This window comes from Sorex fumeus, unplaced genomic scaffold (assembly GCF_029834395.1).
Source record: "Sorex fumeus unplaced genomic scaffold, SorFum_2.1 ptg000073l, whole genome shotgun sequence".
NCBI classification, from domain to species: domain Eukaryota; kingdom Metazoa; phylum Chordata; class Mammalia; order Eulipotyphla; family Soricidae; genus Sorex; species Sorex fumeus.
The window spans coordinates 17,102,729-17,117,029 of NW_026606130.1; positions in this window are offsets into that span (position 1 = coordinate 17,102,729).

Sequence of the window (14,301 nt, forward strand, 5' to 3'; positions counted from 1 at the left end):
GAAGAAAAGTTCCTGCCACAAAGGCAGGCTGCGAGTAGAGGGGCTGGGTGGGGAGGGAAATAGGGACATTGGTGGTGGGAAATTCACACTGTTGGAGAGATGAGTATTGGATCATTGTACGACTGCAACCTAATAATGAACAGCTCTGTAATGATCTATCTAATGGATATTCAACAAGAGAAAGAATTAGGAGACACAAAGAAATGATAAAATGTCCCATGTTATGGATTTACAAAGTTAACATTGTTTGATAAATGACCACTGTCCACTGTCCTCCCGTTGTTCATCGATTTGCTCGAGCAGGCCCAGCAACATCTCCATTTTGAGACTTGTTGTTACTGTGTTTGGCATATCGAGTACGTCACAAGTAGCTTGCCAGGCTTTGCCGTGTGAGCAAGATACTCTTGGTAGCTTGATGGGCTCTCCGAGAGGGGCGGAGGAATTGCACGCAAGGCAAACGCCCTACCGCTGTGCTATCCTTCCAGCCCAATAAATGACCATCCTACACAAACTTATGTAATGAGTGAAATCCTTATCAAAATTCCTATGGTATTTTGAAAATCTGCTGAATAAAATCAGTAATATTTCTAAAAAAACAAAATTTGAATAAATAAACAATCAAGAAAAATATTAATTTGTGGGCATTTTATTTGCTGATTTTAGTGGGACACTGTTAAGATTGCTATATAAACTCTATATGCCCAAATCATTAGTAATCAAACCAGTATGCTACTAAAATAAAACCAAATATTCAGACATATTCAATAAAATTAAAGCATCAGGCTTCACGCCCAACCAAGGCCATGAGTTGCCCCCCACGAGTGGCTCTCCATCACGGTCATGGCATCAGAGGCATACGAACTTAATCCAGAGCCCAGCAGCTTGCGGCAGAAATGTGAATGGACTATGCGTTAAACTACGGCACCATGCACCCCCCCCAAGATGGAAAGGGTGTCTGTCTCTTCCGCCTTCTTCCCCCCCCCCCTCCTCAACCGGCAGCACGGCGGCTGTGTCAGAGCTTATTGGAAAGCCAGGTATGAGCCGGCAGTGACGGGCAACTGTAGCTTCATGGGAAGGGGGGCAGAACCGGCTAGTCCTTCACACCCAACCGAGGCATGAGTTCCCCCACAAGTGGCTCTCCGGCATGGCCATGGCACCAGACGCACAGAAACCAGTCTCATAATTATCCAGCTCTTGGCAAAAATCCCTCCAGACTTAATTAGTAAAATATCAGAAATCCAAAATCACGTGGCCACGATAGACATCATATGGTTTTCATAACCACTAATAGAAAACAAATTATTTCACAATGCCTTTTCAGCAGTTCTGATTGTTGAGGAGAAGTTCCAAACAATAATGGTGCATCTTTTGTTGAAATAATGAATGTAATCAAAGTAGAGAGAGAGTTAGGTAAAAATCATCTGCCTCACAGGCATCGGGAGGGATGGGACGGGGCTAATATTGGGGTTCTTGGTCATGAAAAATAATTACTGGTGAGGGGAAGGGTGTTTGATCATTGTATGACCTAGACTTAAACCTAAAAGCTTTGTATCTTTTCTCACGGTGATTCAATAAATAAATTAAAAATTAAAATAAAAAGGCCCTCCCGTTGATCGTCGATTTGCTCGAGCGGGCCCAGTAACGTCTCCATTGGAGACTTTGTTGTTACTGTGTCTGGCATATCGAATACGTCACGGGGAGCTTGCCAGGCTCTGCCGTGCAGGCGAGATACTCTCGGTAGCTTGCCGGGCTCTCTGAGAGGGGCGGAGGAATTGAACTCGGGTCGGCTATGTTGGCTGCTTGTAAGGCGAACGCCCTACCCGCTGTGCTATCGCTCCAGCAAAATTAAAATAAAATAAAAATAAAATGTATACTTTGGTGGTTTTTTTTTTTTTTTGCTTTTTGGGTCACACCCGGCGATGCACAGGGGTTACTCCTGGCTCTGCACTCAGGAATCACTCCTGGCGGTGCTAGGGGAGTATATGGGATGCTGAGAATCGAACCCGGGTTGGTTGCGCGCAAGGCAAACACCCTACCCGCTGTGCTATTGCTCCAGCCCTCTGGTGTATTTATAAAATCTTGTTCTATAAAAAAGAATTAAAATATCAGAAGTATCTTTTACCTAATTTGGAACGATATTAAAAAGCTATAGTGATAGAAAAAAACTTCCTGATAGTCCTAGGATAAAGATAAGCTCTCTTATCAATGAGTCAAAATAGGATATTCAAGGTCAAAGTCCCATATTAATTTTCAATAAAGGAGCTGAGAAGAGTTAATTTACTTTTTTAAAAAGATTTCTATTAAGCAACTGTGACTTACAAAATTGAGAGCTGTGTTTTAAGCATGTAATATAATTAAAACAACAATATCACCACCAGTATTAACTTCCTTCCACAAATGTTCCCATATTCCTTGCCCACCCCATTCCCATCCCTGCCTATCAACAAGACAGGCACATTACAAAGTTTCAGTGGTTGCAGCTTAGGTCTCATATTTTCAGTTTTGTTGAGTTTGTATTTTGGATATATGGCTAAACCACTCACCCATATCAACAGTATAACTGAAGCTCTGATGCCTGTTCACCAATTACTTCCAGTTCTAGTCTTACTCCATTGACTTCATTCCTTCTCTGTCCTATTATTTCTGAAAACTGGGGCTAATTGTGAGTTAGACACCCCCCTTTTACTGCTGTACACTTTCTCATTCAGTACTCTATCTCCCACAGATAAGTTGAGACCATCCTGTGTATTTTCTTCTTGGGGCTAACTTCATTCCAGTTTCAACCACTTTGCATCAAAATGCATGATTTCACCATTCCTTGCAGCTGCATATTATTCTAATGTGTGTATAAAATACATCTTCATAATCAAGTCATCTGTTCTTGGACACTGACAATTCTATATCTTAGCTATTGTAATAGGCTGGAGCGGTAGCACAGTGGGTAAGGCGTTTGCCTTGCGTGGAGGCGACTCGGGTTTGATTCCTCTGCCCCTCTTGGAGAGCCTGGCAAGCTAGCAAGAGTATCTCGCCCGCATGGCAAAGCCTGGCAAGCTACCCGTGATGTATTCGATATGCCCAAAACAGCAACAACCAAGTCTCAAAATTTGTTGTGAGACGTTACTGGTGCCCGCTGGAGCAAATCGATGAACAACCGGAGGACAGTGCTACAGTGCTACAGCTATTGTATTCAGTTGCAGCAGTGAATATCAGTGTGTATATGTCCTTTAGAAAGAATGTTGTTGTGTTTGTTTGTTTTTTAATTTAATTTTTTTTATTAGTGAGACACGATGAGGTACAGTTGTAGACTTACAAATTTTGTGCTTGGGTTTCAATTATACAATGATCAAATACACATCCCTCCACCAGTGCCCATATCCCACCACCACAGATCCCAGTATCCCTCCCACCCTCCATCCCCCCATCCCACCCTGCCTCTGTGACAGGGCATTCCCCTCTGTTCTCTCTCCTTTTGGGTGTTGTGGTTTGCAAGTTGTTGTTGTGAGTGGCAATCATGTTTGATCCAGAGTCTACTGTCAGCATGCTTCTCTCCCCACGAATAGCTAAGGTAATTCTTGGGAAAAAGAAAATGGGAGGAATCAACCTCCCTAACCTCAAACTCTACTACAAAGGAGTAATAATTAAAACAGCATGGTACTGGAACAAAGGCAGAGCTGTAGACCAATGGAACAGGGTTGAATATACTAACATCTCCCCCCCAAGTATATGATCATCTAATCTTTGTTAAGGGGGCAAGAAAAGTGAAGAGGAGCAAGGAAAGCCTCTTTAACAAATTGTGCTGGCAAAATTGAATGGCTACATGCAAAAAAGTGGGCTCAGATCTCTGCCTAATGCCATGTACAAAAGTAAGATGAAAGTGGATTAAAGACCTCATCATCAGACCGGAAACCATAAGGTACATTGAAGAAAAAGTTGGCAAAACCCTCCATGACATTGAAGCTAATGGTATCTTCAAAGATGTCATGCCACTGGCCAAGCAAGTGAAAACAGAGATAGACAAATGGGACTATCTTAAACTAAGAAGCTTCCGCACCTCCATAGAAAGAATGTTTTAATGTTTCAGGGGTAGACGCCCAAAGATGGAATTGCTCGGTCATATAGCAGTTCAATTCTAGGATTACTGAGAACAATTTGTACTATTTTCCACAGGGTTTGTACCAGAAAACATTCCTAACTGCCAATACAGGTTGCTCCTATTTTTGATATGTGCCATTCTCACTAGTATGAGATGGTATCTCAATGTCATCTTGATTTGGATTTCTCTGGTGATAAGTGATGCTGAGCATTTTTCATGTGTCTACTGGCCATCCAACTGTCTTCCTCTTAGAAGTGTCTATTTCCTCTCCCCATTTCTGATAGGATTTTCAATTTTTTGTTTGATCTTTGTGAGTATAACATCGATATCAAAGCTTTATCTGATGAGTTGAATGGAAGTATTTTCTCCATTCAGTTAGCTGTCTATTAGTCTTAGTTTCTCTGTTTTCACTTGCTTGGCCATTGGTGTGACATCTTTGAAGATACCATTTTCGACTGTGAATCTTAAGGATGCTCCTTTATAGGCAATTTCTTTCTTTGATCTTGCTGCTTTCAGAATTTTATCTCTATCTAAGGTTTTGGTCATTTTGATCAGGATGTGTCTTGGGGTATTTTTATTTGCATTTCTTCTAGCTGGTACCCTTCGGGCCTCCTGAATGTGGCCGCATGTTTTCCTCAGCTTGGAAACGTCATAGCAAAAACATCTTTGACAGTTTCTTCTTCATCACGGTTTTCTTCCTGTCCCTCTGGGACTCCAGTAAATCTTTTGTTACTCCTCTTGGTTTCATCACGATCTTCTTTTGCGATTTGTTCCCAGACTGTGAGTCTCTTTTCCATTTTCTGCTCTTTTCTGGAGAGTCTCTGCCCTTCATCTTCAAGCTCTCTGATTCTGTCGGCAGGAGCTGTTACTCTGCTGCTGAAGCCTTCCACTGAGTTTTTCAATTCGCCTACCAGGTTTTTCAGTTCTGACATTTCTGTTTGTAATTTTGTTTGCATTTTCCTCATTTCTACCTTCAAATCCTCTTGTCTTTTATTGGCATTGCTTCCCATTGTTTTTTTTTAGCCCCCTAAGCATCCTTAGTAGCTACATTCTAAATTCCTTGTCAGAGAAGTTGTCTAGCACTTCATTATTGTTGATGTCTTCTGGGCTAGCCTCTTCAATAAGTAAGCTTGGTGGGCTTCTGCGTTCCTTACCATTGTGACCTGTGTGCTGTAGACCTTCACACTCACTGTTACTATTCTGCTTATGATGCAGTATTAATTGAGGTGGGCTTAATGAATTATTGGCTAATGTGTTTTTGGTGGTTAAACTAACCTAGTGAAAGTTCCATCTAAGAGGGTAACTTATGGTACCTATGGGATATGTAGAGGGATAATAATGTGGCCGCCTATGCAGCTGCGGCTCCGGGAAGGAGCCCTGCTGCCGGGCAGGTACCTGGGTGATATGAGCAGAAGGTGCCCAGAACGGTTCAGCTTTGGTTGCTCACGGTGTGCCTCAATTCCCGTCCCCCGCAGATCAAGGATGAAAACAGACCTCTCTGGGGGTCTAGATACATGCACAACCCTGGGAAAGATCCCTGCTCCTGGGCAGGTACTGGGTGAGATGAGCCAAGAATAATATATTTTTACCTGGATATGAGCAGCTTTCTGTTTCTGTTCCTAGAATGACATGAAGAATTCCAAGCAGCAATGATTGCTATTTAGTGATGGGAAGTCAGATACCTGTAGTAACTCTCTGAAAGTATGCAAGTGGATATTTGTTGGCGCTAAGCCAGGACATTAGGATGAACCTCTGGATGCTGCCCTGCAAGAAGGAAGCAGAACAGAGGCCCTACTTCTCACTTAGTGGGCAAGCTAAAAATTTGTGAGTCGATGACCTATAGAAGTACAGCATGCTTTCCTACACTTGCCTAGTCATGCATTATCTTGGCAGCAGTTTCCCCCTCTCTTACACATCCTCAATCTGGATTGACCTTCAAGTATCAGTATGAGCCTTCACTTTGCCCTATATGTAACCAACCAAAAGAATGTGGGAGACATAATCTGTAAAGCCTACATGTCCAGTTCCATATCTTCCTCTGACTTTTTAAGTCATAACAACATAGCTTTGACAACATAGCTTTGAGAAGACAATGTATACTCTGATGTTGTTTTGATGATTGCTCATGCTATAACTGTTTGTACTCTTGCTAGTGAGTCTTTCTCTGTGATGAAGTCATTAGGATATAACTGATAAAAAATAGAATAAAATGAGGCCTCTGGCAGTCACTCTTCACCTCAAGCCAGAACGAGCCTCCGTGCTCTTTACATTCCTCTTGCGTGTTTTATCTCCGTGCCTCCAACTGATTGATCGATCACTTCATGCAACAGATATTGCTTTTCATTTGTCCATATTAGTGTAGTGCTACCTGTAGAAGTTCATAGGCAGATGAGGAGCATTAAAGTTAAAGGTAGACTATCATTTGGGGGTGATTTGAATTAGCAAATTATCCAAGTCTTGTATTTTAAACTGTTGTGGGCATCCTGTTCATAAATTATTAAAGCCTTCTTGAAGCATATTGTGTAGAAGATTCTTCACAGCTTATTATTAAGAAATCTCCAATTAAGTTGACAATGAGATATTGCCTCACACTAGTTAGAATGACATGTAACAACAAAAAAAGTAGAAACAACCTGTTTGACAGGGTTGAAATAATAAAGGATTTCTCAGGCACTGGTGATGGGAATGTTGCTTGGTTCATCCCCTATGAAAAACAGTATGAAGACTCCTTAAGAAACGAAGTCTAGAACTCCCATACAGCCAATTACCTCACTGATGGGTATCTACCCCTTAATACAAAAATATTCATTCATAGATATTTGCATTCCTATTGATTGCAGCACTTCGTCCAATATCCAGGATATGAATAAACTGAGGTTTCCAATGACAAAAAGTGTATAATAAGGTTTTGAAATACTATACAATTCTATGCATATCAATACACAATATAATATTATGCAGCCACAAGGAATATGAAATGATATAATTTGCTGCAAGTTGAATGTAACTGAAGGATCTTATGCCAACTGGAGTAAGTCAGAAGTACAAGGACAAATACTAGGTGTTCTTACTAATCTGTGGTATATAGAATAACCTGTTAGGGGAATGGGAGCTATCAAAGATGGGCAAAACACTGGCTCGAGATTTCAGAAGGCCACGACTCACTGCTGCCACCAAGTAAGCTCATCTACTGGCCTTATTCCAGATACTAGTAAATAAATCTCAACAGAGATCAATTAGCCACAACATTTCCCAGACACCTGTTCCCGGTGGAGAACTCTCTGGAGTTTTTGGAAGAAGTCAACAAATCTCAATTAACAAGAACATCACTTGATCACTTGACATCCCGTTATTCATTGATTCACTCGAGCAGGTGCCAGTAATGTCTCCATTCATCCCTGTCGCATGCTAATGTAGCCCAATGGCATCTGCTCATTCTAGGAACACGAAGAGCCTCAAATTGATTGTTCAGGGTCTAGACAAAGAAGTCTGACCGTCTCATAGTTGGGCGGTCACATGATCTTTTGACATTCCATGGAATCCAGTCGGTAATGGCTCTAGTCCAGCGGTCGTCTCCAAATGTCATTACATGTCCAGCTCATGATTTTCGATGCCTTGGCAAATGAGACAGCATCCCTGATTCTTCACCGTCGATAAACGTTGGAACTTCGGATTCTTTCTCTCATTTGAGTGAAGCGTAATACTCCAAGCATAGCTCTTTCAATTCCTCTTTGGGAAACCTGTATAGCATTCTTATCATGTTTGCGTGGGCTGGAGCGATAGCACAGCGGTAGGGGGTTTGCCTTGCACGCAGCCAACATGGCCCACTCGAGTTCGATTCCTCCACCCCTCTCGGAGAGCCTGGCAAGCTACTGAGAGTATTTCGCCCGCATGGCAGAGCCTGGCAAGCTACCCGTGACGTATTCGATATGCCAAACACAGTAACAATAAAAGTCTCCAATGGAGACGTTACTGGGCCTGCCCGAGCAAATTGATGAACAACGGAAGGACCGTGACCGTGACCGTGATCATGTTTGCGTAGGGCCCAGGTCTCTGAGGCATATGTTAATGCATGCAGGAAGAACAGTGGAATCAAAGAGATGTGCCCAGAGCCGGAGGTTCTTTGTCCTTTTAGCTAGTTCTTCAGCGTTCTAAAGGCGTTCCAAGCTGCTCTCTTTCTCCTCTGCAACTCAGGTGCCAGGTCATCCGTCATGTTGACTTCTCGACCTAAGTACACTTGTACACATAATTGTTTCATTTGGAGATGTTCGTCCCATTGAGAGTGAATGGAATGTCAGGAACGAGACTATTTCTCATAAACATTGTCTTTGTTAGATTCAGCTGTAGTCCGACCCTTCCACACTCACAGTCGAAGTTGGCTAGCATTTGTGCTGCTTGGCTGATGTTTGGTGTTACAAGAACGATGTCATCAGTGAAGCGGAGGTGGTTTAGTTGCTGACTGTCTATCTTCACTCCCATTCCTTCCCATTCCAGTTGTCACATGACGTTCTCGAGGGTGGCACTGAAGAGTTTTGGTGAAATAGTATCACACTGCCGAACCCCTCTCTTGACATCAATGATCACCTCCCTGTAGAATGGTGAGATCCTGGTAGTGAATCTGCAATACAGCTCATGGAGGATCCTGATGTATTGATTTTGAACACCCGGTTTGGTTAGGGCCTCGATGACCACTTCAGTCTCAACAGAACCAAAGGCCTTCTTTGAATCAATGAACGTTAGACAGAGTGGCATCTTGAACTCCCAAGAAACCTCAATGAGCTTGGTTATTGTGTGAATATGGTCGATTGTGCTAAATCCTTTTTGGAAACCGGCTTGCTTGCATGGTTGTTGTTAATCTAGTGTTCTACTAATCCTATTCAGGATGACTTGAGTGAACAGCTTATCGATGACAGACAACAGGCAGATCGAGCAATAGTTGCCAATGTCGTGGATGTCTCCCTTCTTGTACAGTAGTACAGTCCTGCTGGTTTTCCATTGGGACAGAACCTTCCATTCAGACTGGTAGCATGTGAAGAGCCGAGCCAGTGTAATGATGAGTACTGACGGCAGGTCCTTCAGGTGTTTGGGTCTGACCTTTTCTGGGCCAGGTGCTGTTCGATTCTTTACCGACCAAATGGCGTGTCGGATTACGAAAGGGAGAACTTTGGGAATGACATATCCATCCTGCAGAACTTGGTATGTGGGCAGGTGGACATGGCTATCAAAGAGATCCGAGTAGAAGCCATGGATATTCTTCTCCATTGCCCTTCTGGAAGATGTGATAGATCCATCAGGATGTCGGAGGTTAGTCATCTTGGTCTTGTAGTTGGCAAAGGACAGGCGAGCATTGAGAATGCTTTTCCCAACGTCTGCCGCATCTGTCAGCACTGCTGCTCTTCTCTCTTTGAGGTCTTCCTTTATTGCTTCTCTGTACTGCTTTGTGAGCTTGGATGTTCACTTGTGGTTGCCTGAGGCTTGCACCAAGTCACCTTGGAAATGAGCTCAAGAGTTTTCTAAGACAGTCGTCTTTTTGTGACTATCTCTCTCTAGGCGTTCCTTGCACAATCATGGAGGTGCTGAACCAGTCGATCGTATTCCTCGTCAATGTTGTCAACAACGGCATCTTCCCATGTTTCTGCAATAGTTCCAAAGAGCTCCAAGTTGGTGGTCGTTCTGGGAGTTCTCTTCTTAAACTTTGCAGCCCTTTCTCCCCACTATGTGAAGTAGAATTTTGCACGAAGGAGATGTGGTCTGATTCCATTTGGAATTTTGGGACAGCAGTGACACCGGTCAGACAAGACCATCGATTGAATATGATGTGGTCAATTTCGTTGTGGAACCATCCACCAGGAGATTCCCATGTCCAATGTTTAGATTCGGCCTTCTGGAATTGTGAGTTACCATCAATGGTCTTGGTCGACATGATGAATTCAGACAGTCTCTTACCCTGTTCATTTTATTCTAGGCCATAGGTCCCAATGTGGAGTTCTTTGGCTGATCTTCTTGGTCCTATCTTGGCATTAAAATTACCAAAAATGATCTTGTAGAAGGTGTGGTCTTCTTTATAGAACTTCTCCAGCTCCATGTAGAACTTCTCAATTTCTCCTTCATCATCATTGGATGCGTAGACAACAAAGATAGAAACTGCCAGCAGTGAGCCACATCTATTCAAGTGTAATTGTCCAATTCGGGTTATTAGGCATTTGAATGAATCAATGTTTATGACCAAGTTCGTGTTGACAAGGACACCGACACCACCAAAACCTCTTTTGTCGCATGTTCCGAGGAACAGTTCTTCCCCAGTGTCAAAAATGGCATGATGTGATTGACGCCTTCTCGTCTCAGTCAGTCCAATGATGTCGTACTTGATCTTTTGCACTTGCACCGTCAAGTCCTCAATGGATTCATCCGATGCGAGCGTACGTGCATTGAAAGTACAGTCATTTTTGTCCTTCTTCGTTTTTGCAGCCTAGGTCGGCCCTGAGATTTTATGAGCCTCTCCTTCCTCATCTTTCTTGATGCTGCCATATTGGTGGCTCTTTCAGGATCAGGAGAATGGGACCCATTGTATTTACTGTTTTTTTTCATATCGAATACATCACGGGTAGCTTGCCAGGCTCTCCAAGATGGATAGAGGCTTTTAGGGCGGCCTCTAATCGCCCTTACAGGTGTTCCCATGCTTCAAACCATATTTCAATGCATTCAAATATGGTGTGGCAATCTTGTATTAAGTGTTTTATGATGTGTCCTGAAAGTGTCCGGAAAGCATCCTGGAGGGCGTTTGCGGCTGGGTACTGGAGGTAGTGGAGGTAATGGAGGTCTGCGGGGCTGCTGGGCCCAACGAGAACATGGGAATACTGAAATATTAACTTGTAAGAACAACTTGATAAAAGCTCAGACAAGGACTTAATGTCCCCATGATGACATACAACAGTTTTGACAAATTTTATTCCCTGGAAATATTATTCTATCATTCCTTTAGCCATTTAGTGATAACAAGCAATATTAAATAAATTACTGTGGACCTGCTATGGTGGCAGGCTTGAGGGGTGGTTGAAAAAATGGAGACAATGGTGGAGGGAAGGTGACTAAAGGTAGGATTGGTGTTGGAGTATTGAATGACAGAAACAAATCAGCATGAACTGCTTTGTAAACCACGGTGTTTTTATAAAGTGGGCAAAATATTACCAAAACAAAAGTGCCAACGAATGTTATAAATGTAGGGGGAAGCAAGAAAAGGCACTCTGGAAGTAACATGGGGGCAAGGGATAGGAACCTTCAGTTCATCTGTGGTGTAGAGGCAAGGTATTTGTGTATATCTAAACCACTAGACATAATACTACTGAAATGATGAGGTACAAACTACATTAAGTGAAGTTTAAAATGTATATAACAACTAATATGGTTTGGTGATGTGAAGGAACCTGGGGTCTTAGGTGGAGGGATGGAGTCACAGGCTGTTTACATTGAAGATGGGAACATTGTGTACTTGAAGCCCTATTATAAACAACATTGTAAAATATGGTGTCCAAATAAAAATTAAATTTCCAAAATTTCTGCATCTTGATGAGCAGACACTTCTATAAAGAAGAGGCCAGTAAGCATCTGAAACAGTGCTTTTGCACACAGTATTAAGGAAACACTAATCAAAACAAAAATAAGATATCATCTTATACCCGTAAGAATGGCATATAGCAAAAATAAATGAAAACAGCAAGCATTTACATGAATATTTCTCAAAAAAAGGGTTAGAATGGAATAATCAAGATATGTGCTGAAATTAGACTAAGGACCAAACACAATGGCCACTTAGTACTCGTATTGCAAAACATAACACCCAAAAAGAGAGACAGAGTAAAAGGGAATGTGCCTGTCACAGAGGCAGGAAGGGGATGGGAGAGGTGGTAGGAGGGATACTGGGGACATTGGTGATGGAGAATGGGCACTGGTGGAGGGATGGGTACTCGATCATTGTATGACTGAAAGATAATCAGGAAAATTTGTAAGTCTGTAAATATATCTCACTGTGATTCATTAAAAAATTTTTAAAAAAAGAATGGAATAATCATTTTCACCCAACTATCCCAGTTTTAAACTTTAAACACCGTAGTTTACAAAGTTGTTCATGATAGAATTGTTTCAGGCATTTCATGTTTCGATACCAATCCCACCATCAGTGTGACCGTCCCTTCACTATTCTCACTAGATTTACGCCCCCACAAAACCTGCTTCCTTAGCAGAAAGAAAAGAATTTATTTGATATTGCTTGTAGCAACAAAATGACTAGTGAAATTATCAAAAAATACTTCGTTAATGGTATTTTTAATGATAAGCTTTTAGTACCTGTAGTGCAAACGATAATGCCAAAAGGGAAGAGAGAGAGAGAGAAAGAGAGAGAGACAGAGAGACAGAAAGAGAAGAAAAATGTGCCTGCTATAGAGGCAGACTGAATGGGAGTTTGGGGAGGGAAACTCGGGACTTTGGTGGTGGGAAATGTACAATGGTGGAGGGATGAGTGTTGGAACATTGTATGATTGAAAATTAACCACGAATAACTTTGTAACTATGTATCTCATGGTGATTTAATTTAAAAATTAAAGGTATTTTTTAATATTTTAATAAGAAAATTTGAAAAAGTTGTAATAGCTTACAAAGGGGTCATTAAAGTCATTTTCAGAATTTACTCAGCACTTTGTTGCTAGTTGATACATTTGTGGTATTGCTTTTGTTTATTGAGCTTAGTTGGCTACTATGTTACTTTCCCATCTAATTTGGTGTGCTCCTACTGGGCTGTCAGTATTGTGGAATTTGGAGTGCTCCAGGAGCTCCAGAATCTGTAGAACTGGGCTGATAAGTTTCAGTGGTTGGCTTGGCTTTCATCTCATCTGAAATTAGTGGTGACGCTGTGGAGCTAGGTCATTGGTTATATGGTTGCATCTGTGTGATATGAGTGTGGCTGCTGAGGCTCCCAGCAGCATGGGGCAAGTGTGGAGGCTGCCCATCCCCACTTGGAGAAGACCTTCGAGCTCTCATCCCAGAAACTAGTATACCTGAAATTTTTCATCAACTTTGCATCACTGCAGAAATAAGTAGTGAAGTAGTGAATTTGGGCCATTTGCATAGTTTGTATGGGCAGTAACTGTGGAGTGTGGGTGTGGTTGCTGGAGTTTTAGTAGGATTGGGACTCAATTTACCGTACTTCCGAGTTTTTAGCCCCAATACTGGTGTACATGTGAGTTTTAGTGGCTTGACATGAATCTTTTCCAATATTAGTGGTGAAACAGTGAAGCTGGGATATTGTTTACATGACAGCAGCTCTGGCATGTGGGTGTGGCTACAGCTATTCCAATTCTATTTAGCTACCCTCCAAATACAAACACAGAAACATTTATTCAAATATATTTGCATACCAATATTTATTGCAGCTCTTATTATAATAGCCAGGATATGGAAGGAACCCAAATGTCCAACATTAGAAGGATGGATTAGGAAGTTGTGATGTATATACACAATGGGATACTATGCAGCCACAAGAAATAACAAAGTCATGGCAAATTGGATGGAATTGGAGAGTATCATTCTGAGTGAAATACGCCAGAAGTAGCACAAATACAGGGTGACATAACTCAATATCAATTTGATAATAAATCAGTTTGGATAATAACAATTGATAATGAACCTTGGATACTGTAATACAGACCTAAGACTGATCTGGGCAGGGGGGCAAGACAGAGGGGAATTGCTGGGTTTACTACAGGTAAATTAGGAACATAGAGAGAGGGTCTGAAGCACTAAGATGGTGCTAATGGAGGTAATAATATGCACCAAAGCCGTAAATATTAGTCAAAAGGAATGTGGTAGGAATATCAGACTGGAGGTGATATAGTGATGGGGTGAAGTGTCATAGGCACCTAAATGGTGGTGGTATGTGACAACCTTGTGCATCAGTACCATAAAGTTGAAGACTATTGCAACATAATTACCTAAACTATAACAATATAATAAAATATTGGGAAAAGAAGAACAAAAAGGGACTGTTTCTAACTTTTTGATGTGTTATTAGTCATCCTAAAGTTTTTGGTTCTTTCCTAAATCATAGTGCTCCTTCATAAAGATTTTTGTTTATACAGGATTTATAGTGCTTTTGATTGCTGCATCTTTTAGGGTCCATCACACTAAAACTCCCAGTTACATATCTAAGTTCTAAT